This window comes from Amphiprion ocellaris, chromosome 4 (assembly GCF_022539595.1).
Source record: "Amphiprion ocellaris isolate individual 3 ecotype Okinawa chromosome 4, ASM2253959v1, whole genome shotgun sequence".
NCBI classification, from domain to species: domain Eukaryota; kingdom Metazoa; phylum Chordata; class Actinopteri; family Pomacentridae; genus Amphiprion; species Amphiprion ocellaris.
Window position 1 is genome coordinate 1783626 of NC_072769.1, and position 23784 is coordinate 1807409.

The following is a 23784-nucleotide window of genomic DNA, read 5'->3' on the forward strand; positions in this document are numbered from 1 at the left end:
TCGGGAAACATTCACAGAATGTCTGCGACCGCCCACTTCAGCTGTTTCAAACTCTTCACATGACAGTAAAAATAGTAATGGATGTTAACTGTGTCTTAATTACTTTTTAAATCTGATGATTTGATGTTTTCCTGCAAACAAGACAGGCTTACTAATTCAGAGTCAAAGAATTACATTGTGTTTTCCAATATTACACAGACAGCCTTAATCATAGTCACATGTTACTGAATTCAAAATGTGGTTGAAACAATCAAACTTGGTTAGTTAAGCAACAGTTTTATAGTCCATCCATCCATTATCTATACACTGCTTAATCCCCATTAGGGTTGCAGGGGGCTGGAGTCCATCCCAGCTGACTGAGGGTGAAGGCAGGAGACACCCTGATAGCCCAGTCTAACACAGGGCTACATATACAGACAAACAGTCACACTAAAATTCACTCCTACAGACAAATTAGAAACACCAATTAACCTCAGCATGTTTTTGGACAGTGGGAGGAAGCCAGAGAGCCCTGAGAAAACCCACACATGCACAGAACTCCACACAGAAAGATCCCAGGTCCAGCCGGGACGTGCACCGTGCTAACCACCAAGTCACTGTGCAGCCGTTCTATAGGCCAATGAATGTCACTGATAAAGCATTCAACATTAAAGTTTCAACAATATCCTGCATCAAAAGTAAATTAAGACGAACACTTTACTCTGTTTAAATTCAGATTGTTGAATTCTTGTCATCTTTTCTCTATTTTAATCACCATCCAAGTGGGCTTTGGTTGAACCAAACTAAGCATGACCTTTAGGACTTACTCTGCTCAAGTTCTCTCGAGTGCATCAACTGTTTGGGAGCCAACAAGATAAGATAAGTCCTTTATTTCTCCCCACGCCAGGGGAAATTTACATTGTTACAGCAGCTTATGTAGCAATAGACGTAGTGATATGAATAAAATAATAATAGAACAGTAGTAATAATATTTACAATATATACAGGGGGATGAAATAGTACAGTATTGACACACTGTAAGACAATGTAGTATAAAGTGGCTTAAAAAAAATAAAGGTTAAAAGTGCAAAGATGTAGCAGTGCAAGCCACGAACCGTTTCCAGTGTTTGTTTTTTAGTGTAGTTTTAGTTTACTTTATTTCCTCATTCAGATGATGAGCTGAGCACTTGCATAGACAACATTCTAACAGTTTGTTTACCAACCACTGCTGAGAGAAGAAGTGGTCAGAAGTGTCCCAGATATGCATTGTCACACACACACACACACACACACACACACACACACACACACACACACACACACACACACACACACACACACAGAAGCACAGGGCCCATTAATAATTAGGGTTAATATGATCTCACATGGGCTGCACAGTGGCGTAGTGGTTAGCACTTTCGCCTTGCAGCGAGAAGGTCCCTGGTTCGCGTCCCGGCTTTCCCGGGATCTTTCTGCATGGAGTTTGCATGTTCTCCCTGTGCATGCGTGGGTTCTCTCCGGGTACTCCGGCTTCCTCCCACAGTCCAAAAATATGCTGAGGTTAATTGATTACTCTAAATTGCCCGTAGGTGTGAATGTGAGAGTGATTGTTTGTCTATATATGTAGCCCTGCGACAGACTGGCGACCTGTCTAGGGTGTCCCCTGCCTTCGCCCGAGTCAGCTGGGATAGGCTCCAGCCCCGCCCGTGACCCTAATGAGGATTAAGCGGTGTATAGATAATGGATGGATGGATGGATGATCTCACATGAACTTGAGAGGAGATGTGTAAGTCAGCTCTTCACAGTTCTTGCAAGTGTGTGTATGACAGAGAGAGAGAGAGAGAGAGAGAGAGAGAAAACATAGGGTGTGTGTCGTGTCATGAAGCTAGTGACTGATGGTCAACATCTAAATGCTCCTGCAACACGCTGGGTGAGTGTTTAAGCCTAATTCTGATTGTGTGCGGTGGGATGTCACCTTTCAGAATTACAACTGATGCACCTGTCAACATAGAGCTGTGGCAGCAGGCGTGAACCGATGGCCTCTCTGATAACTGAGATGGAGGTGTTGACGATCATGTTCTCTCTCCTGGTTTTCACCCTCTTCACACTAACTGGGATTCTCAGTGAGGAATGTGCACACTCAAATGGTACGGCTGCAAACACACACAACACCACAAATCTAAAGTTAGTTTGTGTTTCGTGTTTAGTTCCACACAGGTTTCCTGCAACAGTATGCTACTACCAGATTTAGTACCAAATGTAATACACAACATGATGATATAATAAAAGAGGAGGAAATTAGTTAAGTACAGATATAGGTGAAGCTGGATCGGGATGCCATGTGATTCTATACTCACATTTATAAAAACAGTGTCATTAGAGATACCTCACAAAATAATCCTACAACCTCCAAAATGAACACACAGGTAAATCAGCACCTTTCCAAAAACGGTTAAAACAAGAACAATGCATTTATAGATTAAATATTTAAAACAGGACTGTTGTAGTAGACTGCATTAGCTTTAACTAGGTAGACTAAGTATAATAAGGATTTATTTAAAAAAAAAAAACAATTCTGCAAAATTATTTTAAAAAATTGTATTTAACAGATTTTCAAAAATGTATTTTATATTTTTTTCTGTCATTAATTAAATTACTATTAAAGAAAAAACTGTGAATGGCCATCACAGTTTAATCACATAAAAATTGTTATAATACACTTGCAAAATTTACAGTAATGAAAACAAATCTGTTTATTTCACAGACAAAACTGTTAAATTTAAGTGTAATCATTCTAAAAATAGATACAATCAACAATAATTATTACACACGTAAATCAGCACTTCTCCTAAATGGATTAAACAAGAATTCCATAATAATGCATTCATAAAATAAACACTTGCAACGGGTTTGTTGTAGTAGACTGCATTAGTTTTAACTACACGGGCTAAGTACAGCTATTTACTGGAAAGGTTTTTCTGCAAAATAAGTAAGAAAAAATATATAATTAATTGATTTTCAAAAATGTATTTCATTAATAAGATAAAATAAAATAAGCCTGTGAATGACACTTTTGTCACCTAAAAAGACTGTTAAATACATTTGCGAAATTTTTGGTAATTACAATAAACCGGTTTGTTAAAGATTAAACTGTTTAATTCAAATTTAATCCTGTAAATATATCTGTAAAATTAGATACAAGCAACAAAAATGATGTAATTTTGCAAAGACTTGTGTGCTTAATGAGCGATGTCTTGGACACTCACTGACATTTTCAAAACAAAATGTTAAATGTGTTTTCATTAGTAAAGCATCAGTAAAAGAAACACTGCTTTTATCACTGAAAACAGGAATAATGAATGTAGCAGCTGAGCTAAGTACAGTAAACATGTCACTCCATCATGTAGTTCAAGTATGAGGATTAGTTTGATGTTAAACTGCTGCAAAGTCACAAGTAGGAACTCACATTACACCTGAAAAGATCTTAAATTAACAGTAGATTCTTGTAGTTTGCATACCTAGTTTTTCAACAGTATTTGGACTTATTTTTTGCAAGATTTGCCTTTTTTTTTTACATAAATTGTATGACAAATCCCAACAAAATAACAGCAGAGTCATTGCATTACTCAATTACGTTTAGCATTGTTTTCACAAATTCTAATATTCTTTGAGGAGAAAATTATCTACAGTTATGTTTTGCTCATCATTTCCTTGCAAACTGTAGGCTTATGACTTGTGCAGGAATTGTCTTTCATGTATAAATAAGACTAATACTTCCTTATCACTCTTTGTTTTTGGCCCATAATCCCTTGCCGTATTTCTTTATTGCACTGATTAAGAAAATATGGTGCACATGAGGAAATCTCTTGGCACAACGCCGGCAAAGGGGAATCTTTGTCAGCAGTTACTGAATGAGTAGGTTGTTATCTAAATGAGGGGACCCTCCAACTGTGTGACACTCTGGTGGCACCACTTGTTGTGCACTTGAACTGTCCATGAACTCATCAGTTGTACTCCGACAAATGAGCTCCTGGAATTAGAAGATCAGACGGACACACACAACCAAAGCGTGAAAGTATAATCAAATGTATTAACAGAAGAATCATAGCTCTCTCTCTTGAAGAGGAGTATATATAGATATGTAGAAGAGTAGCAGCACTCACTCATCCTGAAACTCCTGCCTGTGCAGAAGCGTTTTAATAAAGACCCAAGGCCAGCTCTCTTCTGCTCGTGAACTGTTGTTCAAATCAGAATTTCCCTAATGTCTTCAATAAGCATTAAAAGTCAAAATATACATGATCACATGTAAAATTCAGTCTAAAAAATACATTTTAATAATGGATGATTGCTGTTGATTATGTATGATGCTGAATTTAATTAGGACTATGCTGGAGTGCATCACATTTAGCTAAGGGTATGTAACTAACAGTAACTAACAGAGTGTGTAGGTTATACTAAAAACATGTCATTTCTGCTTTTGTGGAAAATAATATAAACATTGATCAATATCCAGTATTGAATTAATGACAACTTACATTATGCCCTCAAAAATAGTGGACTTAAACATTTTCTAAAACAAAGGAGATCATTATTAGCTTGATAAAAGTACAACTTATTGCAATGTTTTACCAGAATCTACTATAACTTTTAAAAATATTTGAGTTCAGACAGCTACTTTTTTTACAGAACTTAATTATGCATTAGCATATTTACGTGTTATTTAAGAACACCTCATTAGCTTGATCTTTAACGTTCTTTCACTTGTCAGTCATGCAGAATGTTATTGTTGCTATAATTGTGCTGTTTTATATAATATTTCCTTCCTGTAATGTTTGCTGTTTTTTTTCTTTTTATACTGACGAATAAGCATGTACTTTCCGCTGCATTTCATTTGTGCTTCTGACATTTAAGATGCCGCATAACAGAAGGTTAAATATTCATTACCAGGTCGTACAGGCTGACGACATATGTGGTTGCTACAGTGCATTACAGTAAATTTTCTGCACTTGAAAGTCCATGCTGACTCATGCAATAGTCTTGAATAAACTTCATATAAAATACAACAAAAAAATTATGCACATGACTGTAACTTTTATAAACTACTAAATAACTTTGTATTATGATGCATGTTAAAACCGTTTTTATGATATCATCTCTTACAGAAACTAACGTAAAACCACAGAGGGAGGAGCTGACAGTCTGACTGTGAATGAGGATCCTGACTCAGTCTCAGAAATGTCAGAGGACGACTGCAAACCGTTTAACAGACGTTAGCCAACCAAAGCCTGGTGTGTGTGTGTGTGTGTGTGTGTGTGTGTGTGTGTGTGTGTGTGTGTGTGTGTGTGTGTGTGTGTGTGTGTGTGTGTGTGTGTGTGTGTGTGTGTGGGTGTGTGTGTGTGTGTGTGTGTGTGTGTGTGTGTGTGTGTGTGTGTGTGTGTGTGTGTGTGGGTGTGTGTGTGTGTCAAAACAAAGTCCAAATGGGAACCTCTGAACACGTGTGCACTTTGTTTCAGGATCTAGTGTTATTTGCTTCCAGGATCAAGCACAAAGGAGTGGCCTTCGCTGTACACTGTAAAAACCTGTATTCAATAAAGAAACGCCTGCTTTGACAAACTGTGACAGGACGGTATTTCACGTCTGCTTCCCTTTCTTTCACCCCTTGAGAGTGTACATTTGTGGAGACAAACACTCTCGCTCTCCTCAGAAGTGCTTTCATTTCGATCTACACATCTGAAAGTAGCGGTTGTCACTCCCCAACCAGTAAGTCTCAGAACCTGTTTTCTTTTTTCACTCTCACTTGGCTTGTATCTCGCTGTTTGCTTGGCTCAACTGCAGGTCACCTCTGCGTCTGGGAGAGGCTGTTCAAAGATCTGGGTCAAGAACAAAAGGTGTGCTGCCAGGATTAGAGTGAGGTCTGAAATTATTCTGCTGGAATGAGAATCACTCTTGTCAGGGATCAAAGGGGGGAGCTTGTGTGAATGACTATATCAACAACAGCAAGAAAAACGTGAATCACAAGCCATGTGTTTGGCTACAATAATGACTTTAGCCTCCAGGTGATAATATAAAACTGCACGGTGCAGCCAAATAATGCCTACTATGATATTATTTCAAACAGATATCACATGTTTATTTAGCCTTCATCCTTTTAGTGCAGCTCCCAACCCTCTTGAACGGCAATTTGTTGTGTTTTATTGGATGTGTTCAGACTGTTTACTTGTTTACATTATGCTTATTTTGCTGTTAACATTAATGTTGTTTAATGTTAGATAGCGGATGCATTACAGCTTAAAGATTTAAAGCGTCTGAGGTCTGATCTAAACTCTGCTTAAAATGAAAGATGTATTCACTAAAGTTTTCTGAAAGTTTCCAAAAACGTTGGTGCCTCTACTTTCATTTTTGATTTCAACACTGAGTGATTTATTTATGCCAGCCCGACCTCCACTTCTATTCAGGCCTTGTCCACACGTAGCCGGGTTTTTGTAAAACCGAATATCCTTCCCCCTCCGTCTAGAAAAAAACTTACGTACACACCACCTCGTTTTTAGAAAAAAACTTCATCCACACTTAACCGCATAAGTGCGTTTTTAAGCACATTCATAAGCATGCCGGACCTTTAGGTGGCAGTAGTTCCCCAAATCCTAGCAAGGTGGTGGAGAATAACCGTCCTTAACGTCGTCCTTCGCCTGTGTTGTTGAATGTGGAGCAGTATCTGGGCTTGTAAAAACAAGCAAGTAAAAAGCGCCTGTACAAGAAACAGCGTCCAAAACCTTGTGAGAGCATCCATACTGTTACCCAATGTAAACACAGGTCGCATATGTGACCTAAGAACATATTTTGTCGCAGGTGGTGACGTTTCGAAACGCAAAACCCCGGTTACTGATGTCCACATGCAGACGCATGAAATGGAGAATTCGCAAATCTTCACTTTGGTCGGAGTTTTTAAAAAGAATCGTTTTTGATGATGTAAATCTGCGTTTTCGTGTGGATGATAGGCCGAATCATAGAAAAATATCTTCGTTTTGTGAGATACCCAGCTACGTGTGGACAAGGCCTCAGTCACCCATAACATGGTATCGCCGCATATTTCTTAACATTGTAAACTTCTGAACTTATTACATAATATTATTCTTCTTTAGCACATTTGCGTATAGCATTTTAAATTTTAATACTGTAAACAATCCAGAATTTTAAAATGAAGATGTAATTTAAATAAAAAATGTGTGGATATGGGATCCAAACAACTGAAAGGATCAGTTACAAGGTTACAAGGCCCTCTGGTGGAACCAGCAGGAAGCTGTACTCAAAGTATACTGCATAAGTAGTACTACTTCTTATGTAATTAAAAACCCACTATACTCTAATATGGCAAATATACTCTCTTTGGGAACAGTGCATATTTAATTAAGTGCTTAAACTGCCATTCAACTCTAATGTTTTCCAGGATATTGTTAAATAGTTGATTAATTATTATATGGTAAAAATAAATTTTTCAGTGTGGATTGCAGAATTTATTCACAAAACTCCTCTTGGCTGGTCATCTGAGACAAGTAATGAAGAACAGAGACAAGCTGTACTTTCAGATATCCAATCTGTGCATATGGCGTTTGTTTTATTGACTAGAAACCTAATTTACACAACTCTTTACTGCTTCTCAGCTCATCCTAGGGGAGCTCCATATTAATTCCTCAAACAAACAGTCGCTGCATAAAGATTAGAGGGATTAAATATTAATTAGCTTTATACTGGAATCTAATGTGTACATGTTTAATATCACAAATAAGCCTTTCAGATGATGGTACGATAAAAAAGATACCTGTCTGTGATCATAACAGGTCATTTTGACTTCAAACCTAGAAAGTTGTGTTGACAGAAAGGTTTATGAGAAAATCTATAAATGTATGTTTAACTAACAAAAAATGCAAATGTAGATATGAACTGGTATCTAACTAATGAGGTGACATGTTTCACCTTCATTTCAGAATGAATACTGAATAAGAATAAATGTTTTTTCTTTAGAAAGACACTCTGCATTTGCAAACACAACATAACAAATAGTTCTGGAGTGAAATGTGGGTGTCATAAATTATCTATCTTAATGTGTAGATGTTTGTGTTGACAGTTGTTTAGATGGAACTGCCATTCTCTGGCATTGAGCTGACCTTCATCATCGTCGCCTTCGTCATCTTCTCCCTCTACGGTCTAGCTTCAGTCTGCATCCAGCCACAGGAAGTCGAGCCAGGTACACAACCATCCTCTTACAAACATCAGCTTTTATAATGCTCCTTAAACACATGTGTGTGCTGCCTTTCAGAAGAAGGTGTCTGTGAAGTCAAGAAGTCACAACCACACAACAGGAAGCAGAGAGTGATCACTAAACACGCTGGACAGAAGCCATAACTCTCCATCAGCTGGATATTCTTTTTAATTTCACAATTTTTACAACTCAAAGTGAACTGAAAATTGCTTCTAATGTAGTTTATTTTGCCATTAAACATTATTCACAGTGGCACAGTGTTGAGGCAATGTCTGTAATAGCCGTCTTTCACAATAAAATAAAGGTAAATATGAACATATCCTCCATGAATGCTGTAAAGTATGGATAGGTTATAGGGTGGTTTAGGGTTGGGATCACTACAGATGAACTCCGGTCAGAGAATCCTTGAAACAGCTTTATTTCCGCAGCACAGGATGGTGATTGATTGAGGATGAGTTGGTTACATTGATGTGTGTGTGTGTGTGTGTGTGTGTGTGTGTGTGTGTGTGTGTGTGTGTGTGTGTGTGTGTGTGTGTGGTCTAAACAGGAAAAAACAGAAAGAAATAATATACAATTAGAATAGAGGTTTCAAAATAAACCATGAAATAATAAGCTAATAACTGTAAAATAACATAATAATGTCTGTTGTCATCGTAGCAATAGTGGGAAATGATACAGAACGAATATATTATGTAAATAGTGCTACAAAGTGAACACCATACGTGCCCTTTAATATCTGTGGTTAAACGTGTCTGGGCATAGAGCGGCATCACATTGGCCTGTCAATTAGTGCAGCAATCAATGAAACTGAACAACGAATGCACAAAGCGCATGTACAAAAGCCCACAATCATAAATATAAACATAAATAGGGCCAAACTTAATATTCTTAGGCTAATACTTGCATACGAAGTACAGACCAGGCATGACATAAGGCTACAACACTGTGAACTTCTAATTAAACATGTAAACAACGAAGGGAAAACTTAGCACTCAATAAACTAACCAGTGTTCATCACAAAGTCCCAGAAACATGCAACAGCATTATTAAACTTACTTTTTGTCCATATAAGGCACACAAACTAGGAAAAACAGGTCACCTTGGCGGAATCCATCCTCCTGGAGCAGGAACAACTGATCATCACGCTGCTTCTCTTCATGCAGGCACAGTTCACGTGAGATGAGCGTGAGAGGCGTTCACGTGCATCTCGGAAATCCCAGCACTGTCCAAATAGGCTTTCAGACAAATGCTGCAGTCTCTTCAGTAATAAGTGCATAAATGTATTTATTTCAGAGATGCTGCAGTATCAAAATGGCAAAAAAGAAAAGAAAATCAAGAAACTACTAAACCAATCCACAAACGAGTAGCATGAAGTTTAACTTATTAGTTCCTACCTTCTATATATCTTTACATCTCATATATTACTGTTTCCTGTTTGCATTAAACTTTATACTTTTATAGCTCTTTTAAAACTCCAAGAACACATTTAATTCAATTCAGTTCAATTTTATTTATATAGCACCAATTACAGTGAAATTGTCTCGAGACGCTTTACAGAACCCATATGCCTGATTTACTGTTTCATATTATTATATTTTTCAAGCAATCTTTTTTTTTTGTTGTGTCTTTAAAATTGTTTGACAGTTGTACTCATTTTGAGTTTATCCTATGAACTCACAGACATCTAGGGAATTTCTTTTTAAAAGTAAAAGTTTCTTCTTAATTCATAGTTTACAGTGTTACTCACTAAATGAAGTATCAAACCTGATGTGTGATTACTGATTTAAACAGCAATCTGTAGGGCAAGAGCACCCAGAGGAAAATCTTACTGCTCAGTGTTTGTTTCTTTATACACTATATTGCCAAAAGTATTGGCTCACCCATCCAAATAATCAGAATCAGGTGTTCCAATCACTTCCATGGCCACAGGTGTATAAAATCAAGCACCTAGGCTGCAGACTGCTTTTACAAACATTTGTGAAAGAATGGCTCGCTCTCAGGAGCTCAGTGAATTCCAGCGTGGAACTGTGATAGGATGCCACCTGTGCAACAAATCCAGTCGTGACATTTCCTCACTCCTAAATATTCCACAGTCAACTGTCAGCTGTATTATAAGAAAGTGGAAGTGTGTAGGAACGACAGCAACTCAGCCACCAAGTGGTAGGCCACGTAAACTGATGGATGCTGAGGAGCATAGTGCCAAGAGGTGGCCAACTTTCTGTAGAGTCAATGGCTACAGACCTTCAAACTTCATGTGGCCTTCAGATTAGCTCAAGAACAGTGCTTCAGCAGAGAGCTTCATGGAATGGGTTTCCATGGCTGAGCAGCTGCATCCAAGCCATACATCACCAAGTGCAATGCAAAGCGTGGGATGCAGTGGTGTAAAGCAGCCACCACTGGACTCTAGAGCAGTGGAGACGCCTTCTCTGGAGTGACCAATCACGCTTCTCCATCTGGCAATCTGATGGACCAGTCTGGGTCATCAGTGTGTGACCTCACAAATGTGCTTCTGGAAGAATGGTCAAAAATTCCCATAAACACACTCCTAAACCTTGTGGACAGCCTTCCCAGAAGAGTTGAAGCTGTTATAGCTGCAAAGGGTGGACCAACGTCATATTGAACCCTATGGATTAGGAATGGGATGTCACTTATGTTCATATGCCAGTCAAGGCAGGTGAGCGAATACTTTTGGCAATATAGTGTATCTTGAGTCTCATTTCAGACTTGTTTAAGTTGGGATTTTGTCTGATATGTTTCTGATATTTTTTTCCTAAAATTCACGAGCAGATATAGGTGAGAAAGGAGGACAACAATTAGCAACAGGAGTCATACTTGAGATTTAAAGGAAATAATTCCCAATGTCAACTAATGGTGCCATTTTTTGTCAACGGAGCTACATTCAGGGGAATCTGAATGTTGCAGCTGAAATGGAGACGCATCAGACCAGGCAATGTTTTTCCAGTCTTCTATTGTCCAGTTATGGTGAGCCTGTGTGAATTATAGCCTCAGTTTCCTGTTCTAAGCTGACAGGAGTGGCACCTGGTGTGGTCTTCTGCTGCTGTAGCCCATCTTCTTCAAGGTTGGATGTGTTGTGTGTTCAGAGATTGTATTCTGCATTCATTGGTTGTAAGCACTGGTTATTTGAGTTACTGTTACTTTTCTATCATCTCCAACCAGTCTGCCCATTCTTCTCTGATCTCTCACACCAACAAAGCATTTTCATCCACACAACTGCCGCTCACTGGATATTTTCTTTTTCTGACCATTCTCTGTAAACCCTAGAGATGGCTGTGCTTGAAAATTCCAGTAGATCAGCCGTTTGTGAAACACTCAGACCAGCCCATCTGCCACCAACACCCATGCCACGTTCAAAGGCACTTAAATCCCCTTTCTTCCTGATTCTGATGATGCTCAGTTTGAACTTCAGCAAGTTGTCTTGACCACGTCTACATGCCTAAATGCATTGAGTTGCCGCCATGTGCCGCCATATACGTATACTATCATTCAAAAGTTTGGGGTCACCCAAACAATTTCATGTTTTCCATGAAAACTCACACTTTTATTCGCATTCTAACATAATAGCACAAGAGTTTTCTAATCATCAATGAGCCTTTCATCACCATTAGCTAACACAATGTAGCATTAGAACACAGGAGTGATGGTTGCTGGAAATATTCCTCTGTACCTCTATGGAGATATTCCATTAAAAATCAGTCGTTTCTAACTAGAATAGTCATTTACCACATTAACAATGTCTAGAGTGTTCATTGAAAAAACTGCTTTTCTTTCAAAAATAAAGACATTTCTAAGTGACCCCAAATTTCTGAACTGTAGTGTATGTATCTATATATCCATATGGTGCTATTTTCAATGTACATATATGGAATGCACAATTCATACACATATCATGCGTAACATACATTATGTACATAACATATTACAGTACTTTAAAATTTTTACATTGTATGTATTGTGATATTTTATACCTATATTTTTGAAATATTTTTTAAACCAGGCCGATGGCGAGATAATGTATCAAAACTTCATTCAAATGTAACCAACTAGTGTATGTTATGAATGACAATAAAGTGGCTATTCTATAGAAGAGTAAACTTTGAGCAGTAAGATGTTCCTCTGGGCAGCCAGGTATGTATCAGCAAAGATCATGTCCAGCAGTGGAATATAACAGAGTGAATGCTCAAGTCCTGTTCTTAGGTAGAAATTTGAGGTACTTTTTGGGTATTCCAATGTTCTGTTTTACATTCTTTACTTTCTGGACTGTCTGACTTGGTTGACACAGCTTACTACAACTTAATTTGCTCTTTAGCTCCATCTACAGTTTTCATAAAGTATCAACTCCCCTGAAAAGGACCCTGAAAAAGAGAAAACTCGACTCATTTCTCTTCTGTTTTTATCCACTGAATGTTTGTTTCAGATAACACAAAAAAATCATGAGCTGCACTTTAAAAAAAACCCAACCTGCAGCCCTGTGTGTCCAAAGAAGCCGCTGTGTCTGAGTTAGGATTTAACAAACCAAGCGACTTTTGGCCTCTGGAGCCCTTGGTGCCCTGCTGGGTTGGGGGGTTAGAGACTGTTCCCTGTTGAGTTTGCCCCTCGACCCCTGAGCCCTCCGTCACTCCAGTCAGCCGTTTAGATGTCGAGGAGGAGCTGCAGAATAAAGACAAATCAATCTAATCAACTGTTAGAATCTATCTTTTTAAAAGAAACTGCAAGAGAAAAAGGAAAAAAAAAACACCAGAAATGCCCGACTCATTTGTGTTGTAGCTCTGCTTGTGTGATGTGTGTATTGGGTGTGCACTGCTGTTCATGTGTATGTGCATCCATTGGGGTCTGTATTGGCCATTTGGAGAGAAAGGGTCTTAAGAGTAATTAAGCTGCAGCTGGCTGCGGCCCTCATTAACACTGACGACCTTACGGCATGACAACAGACATGCTATCACTCTAACGATGGACAATGAACTGACCCATCAGATCATAATCAACACTTGTGCACACACACACACACACACACACACACACACACACACACACACACACACACACACACACAGACGCAGGACTAGACCCCAAACAGTTCAGACATCTCGGCACATTTCATCACTGCTGCTCATCCTACCATCTGCACGAGTGCATAATAAAGTAAAACTACTGTCAACAAAAATCTACTCAGTATCAAAAAAAGTAATTTGTAAGATCCCAGACTAAAGTAAGACAAACTTCTGGTGACAAATTAAACAAAAAAACCTTCATAAACACACCCAAATACATATAGACTGATTCATTGACTCATTTGAGGGCCCAAGGAGTCACAGAAGATGGGCTATATGACTAAAACCTTGTAAACTGGATACAGAAATTTATATAAATTAGGGCTGAAATTAGCAAATGTTTAATAACAATTCATTAGCAATCAATGTGACAATTATTTTCGCAAATATTCAACTTTTATTTATATTTTTGTTCGTAAAATATCCAAGAATGGAGCCAGTAAATGACAAAATTTTGCAGATTTAAATGACCCTTTTTGTGCAAACAGCAGTATAAACAGGAAATATGATCAGCTTAGTATCACACAGTGTAAAGTAACTCTTTAAATATAAGAAGGTGTAACCAGAGAATGCTTTGTATTTTTGCACCATCAACTCAAAAAGCATGAATATTTTTTAATGGTTTAGGAATGTCTGGACTGGACAAATACATTGTCTTTGATTAAAATAGTGGATTTAATACTTTAATACTGTGCTAGGCAAAATCTCATTAGAGAAATGTGTAGTGTATGAGGTATATTTTATCCTTTTGCTATACGCTCACGTTAATTACAGTCATTTAAAAAATAATTAGCACATGCCAGGGAAATTCCTTTTCTTTTTAAAAACATATTTGTATAAGCAAGTACTTAATCCTTAGAAACAGTGCCTGTTAATAAAGGTGACACACACTCAAACAAATTACACACATAACTGGCATTTTGTTGCCATTATAAAGATCAGTTCAGGGACTGAGCAGTTTGCAGCCACTGACTGAGCTCTGAATGCTGATAATATGAGGACATCTGTCTGAAAACTGAGCTGAAAATGGACCTTTCAAGCAGGATAACGATCCTGAAATCACAGCAAATCCACCCAGGACTGGATCAAAAAGAAGAAATGGAGGGTTATAGAACGGCCTCGTCAAAGCCCAGATTTGAATCCCATTGAAAAGTTGTTGGGGGGGATTTGAACCAGGCAGTACATGTGTGAAAAAAAGAAGTCAAAAATGCTGAAAAGTGGTACAAATATAGCAGACTGCTGGACAGTTATATGGAGTACCTGCCAGGTGTTGTTGCTGCTGAAGAGGGAAATACAAGCTTCTGATCCTAACTTACTTTTTCCCGGAAAAGCAAAGAACATCCATGTCCTTCAAGAACCAGAAAAAAACAAAAGCAATTTCTGTAGAACGTACTTACTTTTTCACAGTTGTTTATGCTCTGGCTGTCAGAATCACAAGATTCATAACCATTGTCAAAAATAATGAAATATATTAACGTGTTTTCTCTAGTAAAGGCAAAATACTTGGAATAGCTATTACAATGAAGGTGATCCTTACCTGACTGATACGTTGTCGCTTCCCCGTCTGTATTTGCATGTGCTATTCACACAGGTATACATGCAGCAATGGAAAAGAAACCGTCATTTTATGAGCTACTGTTCTTTTTAACAAGTTTTAAGAGAGGGGAAGTTCCTTATCTGTGGATCCTGCTCAGGAGATGGTGGGAGAGGAAGCTGAAAGTAAAAAATTCAGGATGTGAAGAGATGCCGAAGCTTCCACTGCAGTCGTAAAGATCACGACTGCTGGAACATTCACAGCAACAGCAGCTCTGCAGTGGAGCTACTCACTTTTTTTAAAATGACAAAAACTGGAAAAGAAACAGGAGAAATGTGAGCTATGCTTTAGACAGACAATGGCGTACAATCTGAATTTCCTCACATGGAGCACAATAATATTCTCATTATCAACTTAAACTCACCAGCAATCCTCTCCACAGTCTGAAAGGGTCCTAAGGGCAAGGATGCTCATTGTGAGCAGTCACATTAATAACTGGGTTGGTATTTCAGAATCAGAATCAGAAATACTTTATTGATCTCCGAGGAGAAACTGCTTATGGTACAGTTGGTCCCATTCAAAGTCAGAAAGATAAACAGTGCAAAATGCATAGATAAACATGAGTACAAAATATGAATCAAAATGTCCTAAAAATATAGACATAAGTAGAAGCAGTATTAGCATAAATGTAAAATGTGCTTTTCCTAACAAAATTTGAGAATGTTGGAGAAATGGTACAGAGTAACGCTACAACTGATGATATTTTCCTGCCAGTAACTTCCCCAATTAATCAAATCAATGTTCAGTCTATAAAATGTCAGAAAATAATGACTCACAACTCCAATCACAAGTCAATTAGATTTTCACTAAACAATTATTGTCGAAAAAAAGAATTCACAACAATTGCATTATAACAATATCTATAGGAACTGAAAAGAAAAAAATGCCATTAACTGAATTTATCTTTGTTTATTGTGTGTTTTGCCTCTCAAAATAGACTGAAAATACAAGTGCGTGGAGGCGTAGTGAGAGTCTGAAGCTTTAACTTCACTGTATGTTGTTCTTGAGTTGGACTGTCAAGCAGAGAGTTAGTGGCAGTGGATTATTTATTCTATATATCATAATATGTGCATTTCATTTTTCAAATATCAGGGTTACCATTAATACTTCATTCAATTTCCATGCACATGTTGTATGAGGATGTGACAAATGAAACTTTTCTATATCTACTGTAACAGCCTGATTTCAAAGAAGACAAAGAACATCATTTTCCAATATTAGCAAACATGGATAAGCAGCAAATGTTCCTCTTTGAGAAACACCATTAGCTAACAATGTAGCATTAGAACACAGGAGTGATGGTTGCTGGAAATGTTCCTCTGTATCCCTATGGAGATATTCCATTAAACATCAGCTGTTTCCAGCTACAATAGTCATTTACCACATTAACTATGTCTAGACTGTATTTCTGATTCATTTAATGTTGTCTTCATCAAAAAAAATGCTTTTCTTTCAAAAATAAGGACATTTCTCAGTGACCCCAAACTGTTGAATGATAGTGCACATATTTTTTCTTAGTTATTGACTCATCTATTGCATTACTGATGGTTTTAGCTCTGGAATAAAGCAAAAAAATTTCAAATATTATTTTGTCTAAACACAAGCAGCTGTAAAAATATTCAGTCTAGACAAAATAGTCCAAAACTAGTAAAACTATGATCGACATTAGGAGCTATAATACAAATCTGAACAGCTTTTAGTGCTTAAGTTTTCAATGCTGACACATTTCAGTTGGTACCACAAAAATAGGGCTGAAATGATTAGTTCAAGAAAAGTAACCTGCAGTAATATTGATAATTCCGCAAGCATTTAGTTCAATAATGGAGTAAAAATGTCAAAGCTCCAGGGAGCTGTGAGCGGATTTGCTGCTTTTTTGTCGTATATCATCGTAAACCGACTATTTACACAATGTCCTCTCAGATTCACCTACTCATTTTCATTGTTTACTGACATTTTTATACAGTTCTGTGCAGACAATGTGGAAGATACCAAAAATATGCTGAGATTAAGCATCCGAAGCTCCCACAGCAGAGCTTCTCCTTAAACAGCGGTGTGAGGTTCATCTGGACGGCAGCCCTGCAGGTACTGAGGCACTTTAACAGGAGGTTGCCCTCTGTGTGTGTGTGTGTGTGTGTGTGTGTGTGTGTGTGTGTGTGTGTGTGTGTGTGTGTGTGTGTGTGTCTGTCTGTTGTAGGGGAGTGTTTGAGCAGGCTTGGTAATCCTTGTAAAGACGTATAATCCCCACGAAAAGCAAATATTACAACACGCTCTAATCAGTGACACAGAAAACCTGGTGGGAGAATTTGGTAAGATGCTCCTGTTTTGGCTTCCAAGGACAGATAGAAAGAAAGTAAGAGACTCGGTGAGTTGGAGGTTTGGCAGCAGTCAGGGGCAGTGGATACCAGGTGGCTGTGAATGACAATTGAGAGCAAATTAGCATATTCAAATGGGGAAAATAAAAGTTTTTTAAAAGACAATGGCAGCTGATATGCAAAGTGCAGCTCGCCACAGAAACAAACTACATACCTCAGCTGAGTGTTTGCAGCAGGATGAGTGCATGTGTGTATAGTGTGTGTGTGTGTGTGTGTGTGTGTGTGTGTGTGTGTGTGTGTGTGTGTGTGTGTGTGTGTGTGTGTGTGTGTGTGTGTGTCCGTGCACTGGCCAAATCCATGAGGAATCTCTGTCATTTCAAGCAGCATTTTTGCAAACACCCTAAAGCAATAAAGGCAACATTTCAAAAGGCATGATGACACAGACACACACACACCTACACACACACACACACACACACACCTACACACACACACACACACACACACACACACACACACACACACACACACACACACACACACACACACACACACACACACACCACTTTAGTAAAAAAACAGAGCTGCTCGGGTCTCCTTTGTCGGTATTTCAGGGCTGAAGAGAGTTGACGGTGCAGATGCTTGTTCAAAGTCTCGGGTGGCTATTTCGAGCCCTGTGCTCCATTAGTGTCCTGCTGCTTCTCTAATCCTCATTCACATGTAATGGCTGACATTTCATCTTAATGTGTTAATTCATTAGCCGGGTGCTGAATGGCGAGTCTCAGTCCACAGAGACGGCCGTAAGCAGACGCGCTAATGAGTCCCCACGCCGTCGGCAACCGCAGAGCTGATGCCAAGTTACCTGCTGCAAGAAAATCCCCTGGTGCACCACCAACCAGCAACCTGGAAGAGCCGCAGAGCTGGGCGTCGTCTGGAATTTTATATGGTAATAATAATCATGGAAGAATGAATGATCTTCTACCAGAAAATTGCACAAAACAAGTCCAAGCAGAGCAAGCAGCAACATTTTCATCCAAGAAGATTATAAAGCTCTGCATAAATTCAATCAGCACTTTACATGCTTCCATACTTTCCACACTACAGCCAAAAAAGTACAGACGCTCTACACGCACCTCTAATCATCTCACAATTAAACAAATCTCATTATCTTTCCTAAACCCCAAAACCTGACGACAAGTTAGAAAGGCATCTTTTCTTTTCTTAAAAATCACCACAGTTACACCAATTATGAAAGCTAAAAAGCGTAAAAACTGAAATAATGATCAGGTTTTAAACTTCTCAGCAGTCAAATGAACCTGAGTTGAGAAAACATGCAGGTCTATCGATGAACAGAAACAAATTTCATTATCTTTCCTAAACCTTCCGAACCCAAAAAACTGCAGGTAATTCTTTTCTTTTTTAAAAAAAATCTGTAAAATTACACCAGTTACCAAAGCCAGACAGCACAAAAACTGAAACACAGATCAGATTTTAAACTTTTCAGCAGTCAGTGAACTTGAGTTCATGAGAAACATGCAGGTTTGCCATTAAAAAAGACACATCTTTTAGCTTAAAATTGTGATAATCCAACAAAATCACGTCATTCCACAAAAAAAACATTGCACCATATCCTGAAAAAAAACTAAAAATTCTGCCCTCCTCAGTGCTCCCAACTAGACAGTAATGCAATTATAAGACTAAAAACTACTTTATTCCCTGTTTAAATCCTACAATTTAATACTGATTAGAGTTACACTTGAACTATCTTTCTGGAGTTGATGTGTAGAGTAGTGGGATTGTAAAAATGCAAACAGGCCTCGTCAAATAGCCGATATATAGCAAGGGGGGCTCCGCTTCACTTCCAGTGTTGGTAACAGATATGGGCACTTGTGACAGATACTGATTCTGGTTTCTAGCAGTTTTTGGAAAATTAATAATCAAGGAAATTTAACAATTTGTGGCATTATAACTTCACAAGAGACATTTCTGGGTGCTCTCTACTTCTAGCCAGGCTTTCCACAGTTCAGGACTTTATATTGCAATAAAAAAAATGAGCCCATAGTGAGTAAAAATGTGAAAGAAGCTGCTTAGGGTTCAGAGGGTTAAACTCAAAGATGGGGAATAAATTATTAGCCTGCAGCAAAAATGAAACATCTGTCCCTAACAGGAGCAAAGTTAGGCAGAGTGACTATAATAAAGAACTACATTTGGCAAGAATGGTCTTAAAACAAAATAACCTGAAGAAAACAGTCATGTGAGGGAGAGTAGACGACATCCAGGACTTCTCTGGCTATCATTAATCCAGCACATCTCTAGATTTCATTCAGTGAGGACCGCTGCCTCAAAATGCTCAACGCAAACTTGCAAACAGCCTCCCCCCTCCACAGCACCACCCAAAAGCCCCAGATGTGTGTGTCCTGATGGGTGCAGGGCAGGGGGAGGACGGGGGAGGATGGAGGGGGAGGGATCTGGTTCTCCAAGGACCTGCTGCTCTCAGTCACAGCTTCTTAAATCTTCGCTCTAATGTTGTGGCCGATAAATCAACTCTGCCTGGCTTTTCCGCTCTCTGTAGATACAGAGATCCCTGCGTGCACGCACACACACACACACACACACACACACACGTGCACACACACACACTGATGAGAGTGTGTGTGTTCAAGGGGCAGTTGGAGTGCAGGGTTGGGGGGGCTTCCTGTCATTTGAATTACCCTCTACATGTGGGGTCAATATGTGCAATGCTGAAGAGTGTGTGTGTGTGTGTGTGTGTGTGTGTGTGTGTGTGTGTGTGTGTGTGTGTGTGTGTGTGTGTGTGTGTGTGTGTGTGTGTGTGTGTGTGTGTGTGTGTGTCAGGGGGTTGAGGTGGGGGCGGCAGTGGGAGCTACACCCCCCCCCTCCAAAGGCCTGTATAAAGGAGGTGGGGGGAGAGGCACCTTTGTCACTTTGCTCTCAGAACCAGAGACAATCACACTGGACTCACTGTGGACGTCCACTCAGGAACATCCTCAGAAAAGACTGCAGGAAGGATTCTGGGCCTTCTGGACTGAAAACAGAAAAGAAGAAGAAAGAAGAAGAGACCTGAAGCTTACGGAGCATCATCATCATCAGTTTAGCCTGGACCTGAGCGCCTCTGCAGACTTGTGGGAAGTGATCCAAGCTGCTCAGAAGCTCACAGCTGTGCAGCCATGAGGATCTTCAACCTGCTCTACCTGCTGCTGCTGCTGCTGCTGCTGGCCGCCATCGCAGCACCCATCTCCTCTGCCAGGCCAGGTGAGCTCCTCAAACTGCACCGTACAGCAAGAACTCAGCTAGGGTCTCTGAATGAAATGCAGATTGAATTAAATGATAAAGATGTAGAAAAAGTGCACTGCAGCTGGATAAAACTGCTAACCAAGCATTAATTTCTATTTGGTGCAGCATCATGGACAAAAAATATGCCTTTTCTTTTCCTTTTTGTGAACCTACAGTCTCACTTTAAATGAGCAAGCCCCGATCCCCTCCCTCTATAAGACTAATACATTTTTAGTTGTTCCTGCACTGCAAAAACTGACTGGAATCGAAGTTTTTAAAAACTATTTGCTGTTGTTTTCCTCCATTTTGTTAAAGATAACTTCTAGTAAAATCACAGAAAAAGCCTTAATGTACATGTTACTGGTAAAAAAAAATAAAAAATCCAGCCAAAACTGTAAATTTGTAGTTTCACAAAGAGAAATTTGTTCCTTTTTTTTGGTTTGACCATAAAATTACACTATTTTTACTGTATTCAAAAATAAAGTTAAAAAAAATCACCATTTTTGAAAATATTTGTCAATATTTAAAAGAAAAAGTCTATATTATAAATAAGAAGAATATATGTTCAGACTGTTATTTTACAGTTTTTCCATGTTTTGGTAAATTAGAGATAACATCTAATAAAATCCCCCCAAAAATTGTAAATTTACATGCTGGATATAACAAAAAAGTATCTTTAGTATATGTTTACACTATAATACAGTATAAAAATTAGACATAATGCGCATCAACAATCTGCTTTGTGACCACAAAATACAGTTTTACTGTATTTAAATCAGCAAAACAATAAAATTATTTTGCAGATGTTAGCCGTTATTTTCAGTTTTTGAAATTTACAGTATTCCACCCTTTTCATATTTTCTGGAACCTTTTGCAAATATTTGCAAAAAAAGTAACATATCATTAATAACAAAAATAAAAGTTATTTTACAATTTGCCATGCTTTATAATATTGAGTGAAATATTTATACTATCATAAATCTAGTATAAAAATTAAACATAACGCACATCAAAAATCTGCATTTTTAATTTATTTTTGTGACCAGAAAATCTAGTTTTACTGTTTTTAAATCAACCACAAATTATTATTTTATAGATGTTTGCCATTACTACTACTTCTTTCAATTTTTTTAATACAGTTCCTTAGCTTTACAGTATTTCACTCTATATTTTTCTGGCACCTTTTGCTGCCAGATTTTTACCGTTTTTTGGAGTTTATTTTTTTACAGCAGGTGCGCTTTTTTGCGCACATCCAGCCTGGTTTGCGGTTTTCTACAGGACAAACAGCTGTTGTTAACGGGGAGGCTTTGGGCCTCGAGGACGTGATCGGGTTGATGCGTGATGGAGAGGAGAGAGGATGGAGGGAGGAAGAGGGGAGGGAGGAAGAGGGGAGGGAGGAGGGGACGGCAGCGCAGCGCCGCCGGGGATCGCACCGCCTTTGTCCGCGGCTGGAAGGCGCTCCGGCGCGCTTTTGTTAATCGCGCTGTTAAAACGCCATGCAAATAGCCCGCTTTATTAACATGACATGGAGTAGCAGTGCAAAGTGTAAAGAGGCCTACCTTCAGGCGAGGGGAGCAGCTCCTCTCAGAGGGGGGGAAGTCATAAAGTCATCTGGCACTTTATCTCTTCCTGGGTTCGGCCGGCGGCCTGTGAACCAAAGTGGATTTATTAGGGACGTTTAAAAGTAATCATGTGTTGGTCTGTGCGTCCTGGTGTGTCCCAGCTGTTTGGAAATGGCTCCGAATAATAAAAACAGATACAGAAGTGTTCAGAGGAGGTTAAGCTGGGTCAAGATTGGGTTTGTCAAAATGAACTTGGAAAAAGATCAGGAAGGGATATTTTTTTTCTCCTCCATTTGGGATCAATTAGTGTCAGGTGATCTGCAGAGAGCACCTGCACACATAAATCTTGCCTTAAAAGGACCTCTACATTAACAGGCAGTTCATTTCCCTCACTTCTAATATGTGCACTCTGTTGATCCAGTGGCTCAGTTTTGCATTTAACAACCAAAACGTGTTTTTATTTCAGATTTCTTGAACCTGAGGAGAAAATACCACCGACACCACTGCTTATACAGACGCTGCCTGCCCCTGCACTCCAGAGTACCCTTCCCCTGAGGTAAGACACTTAAACATGTGTTTCTGGGTAAGGGGAGGTTATGAGCCGAGCTGTGCCAAAGCGGGTCACGGAGCAGGCAGGTGGCAGTTAAGATGGTGGCAGTGATTAGTGGCAGAGGTGAGGTCGGCCAACCAGGGTGCACACGGGGGAAACGCTGGGACATAAATCTCACTAACTGTGGGCTTTAGTGCCATGAGGAGTGTTTGGACCGGGGGGGTGGGGGGCTGCAGGTGACTCCTGTGGTCGTTGAAGCGATTTTGTTGTTTCTGAGCAGGACGTTAAACGCTGTTTTTCTGTTCCAGGTCAGTGCAGTGCGGCTATGAGGAAAACCTAAGGAGAGAAATATGAACCACAGAGTGTGGCATCATGGATGGCAGCAAGAAAAAGGATGGAAAAAGAAGATGGGACACTGAAAATGCCAACCAAAGACTATAGTGTTTATGTTGCTGCTCCGACACACACAAGAATCTGTCCAGTCAGATGCAGATTAAGGTTGTGGATGTCCAAAGACGAACCATGAAATGTTACAGATCATGCTTTGCGAGCAGCTTCTCCAGAGGAGTGAGGAGCTGATATGACATTTAACTTTAAATATGTTTAATAAGCCACCTAATAGTTACGAACCAAAGAGGAAATGTTTTCATTGTATTCCTATAAAGTGTTTATAATGTTTGTATGCACTTCAAATGTTTATTTTAAACTTTTTAATAAAACACGTATAAATATACAGTTTTGTGAGATTGTGTTTGTGGCAAAAAGTAGCAGTTTTGAGCCAGACTTCATTTCAACTGATGAAAAAATTTCACATGTGAAGGTTTAAAGCCGCAGACTAAACTGATACCTGCAGGCCTCCGGTTCACTCTGGCCTCTCAGTTGAACCACATGGGAAAGGAGCCGTAAAATCTGAGCCGCTCTGACCTGTGGAGTTACAGACGCCGGTGCATAAAGGAAACACAATGGGGAGCAAACACCAGGGGCTCAAATGACAATGTTTCGTTAACGCAGACTCCCGTTGAAATTTAACACAGAGAAGGCAAGGCGGGAAAAAGACATTTACACCAGCTAACGTTGATGCTGCAGTGGTTCAGTTGTTGGAGCTCTGTCCTTTAGCTCCTCCAGTCCATTAAAACCCATCCTGAAGACATAAATGAAATAAACAAAACA

General features: G+C 39.1%; 1 long non-coding RNA gene across 1 annotated transcript; it reads right to left on the reverse strand.

The window, feature by feature from the left end:
• Window positions 1-1994: 1994 nt before the first annotated feature.
• On the reverse strand, window positions 1995-9389 carry LOC129348742 (uncharacterized). Its single transcript, XR_008601402.1, has 3 exons — window positions 9293-9389; window positions 8142-8303; window positions 1995-2132 (listed from the first exon to the last, which is right to left on the reverse strand). It is a non-coding gene; the product is annotated as an uncharacterized LOC129348742 (long non-coding RNA).
• Window positions 9390-23784: the final 14395 nt, after the last annotated feature.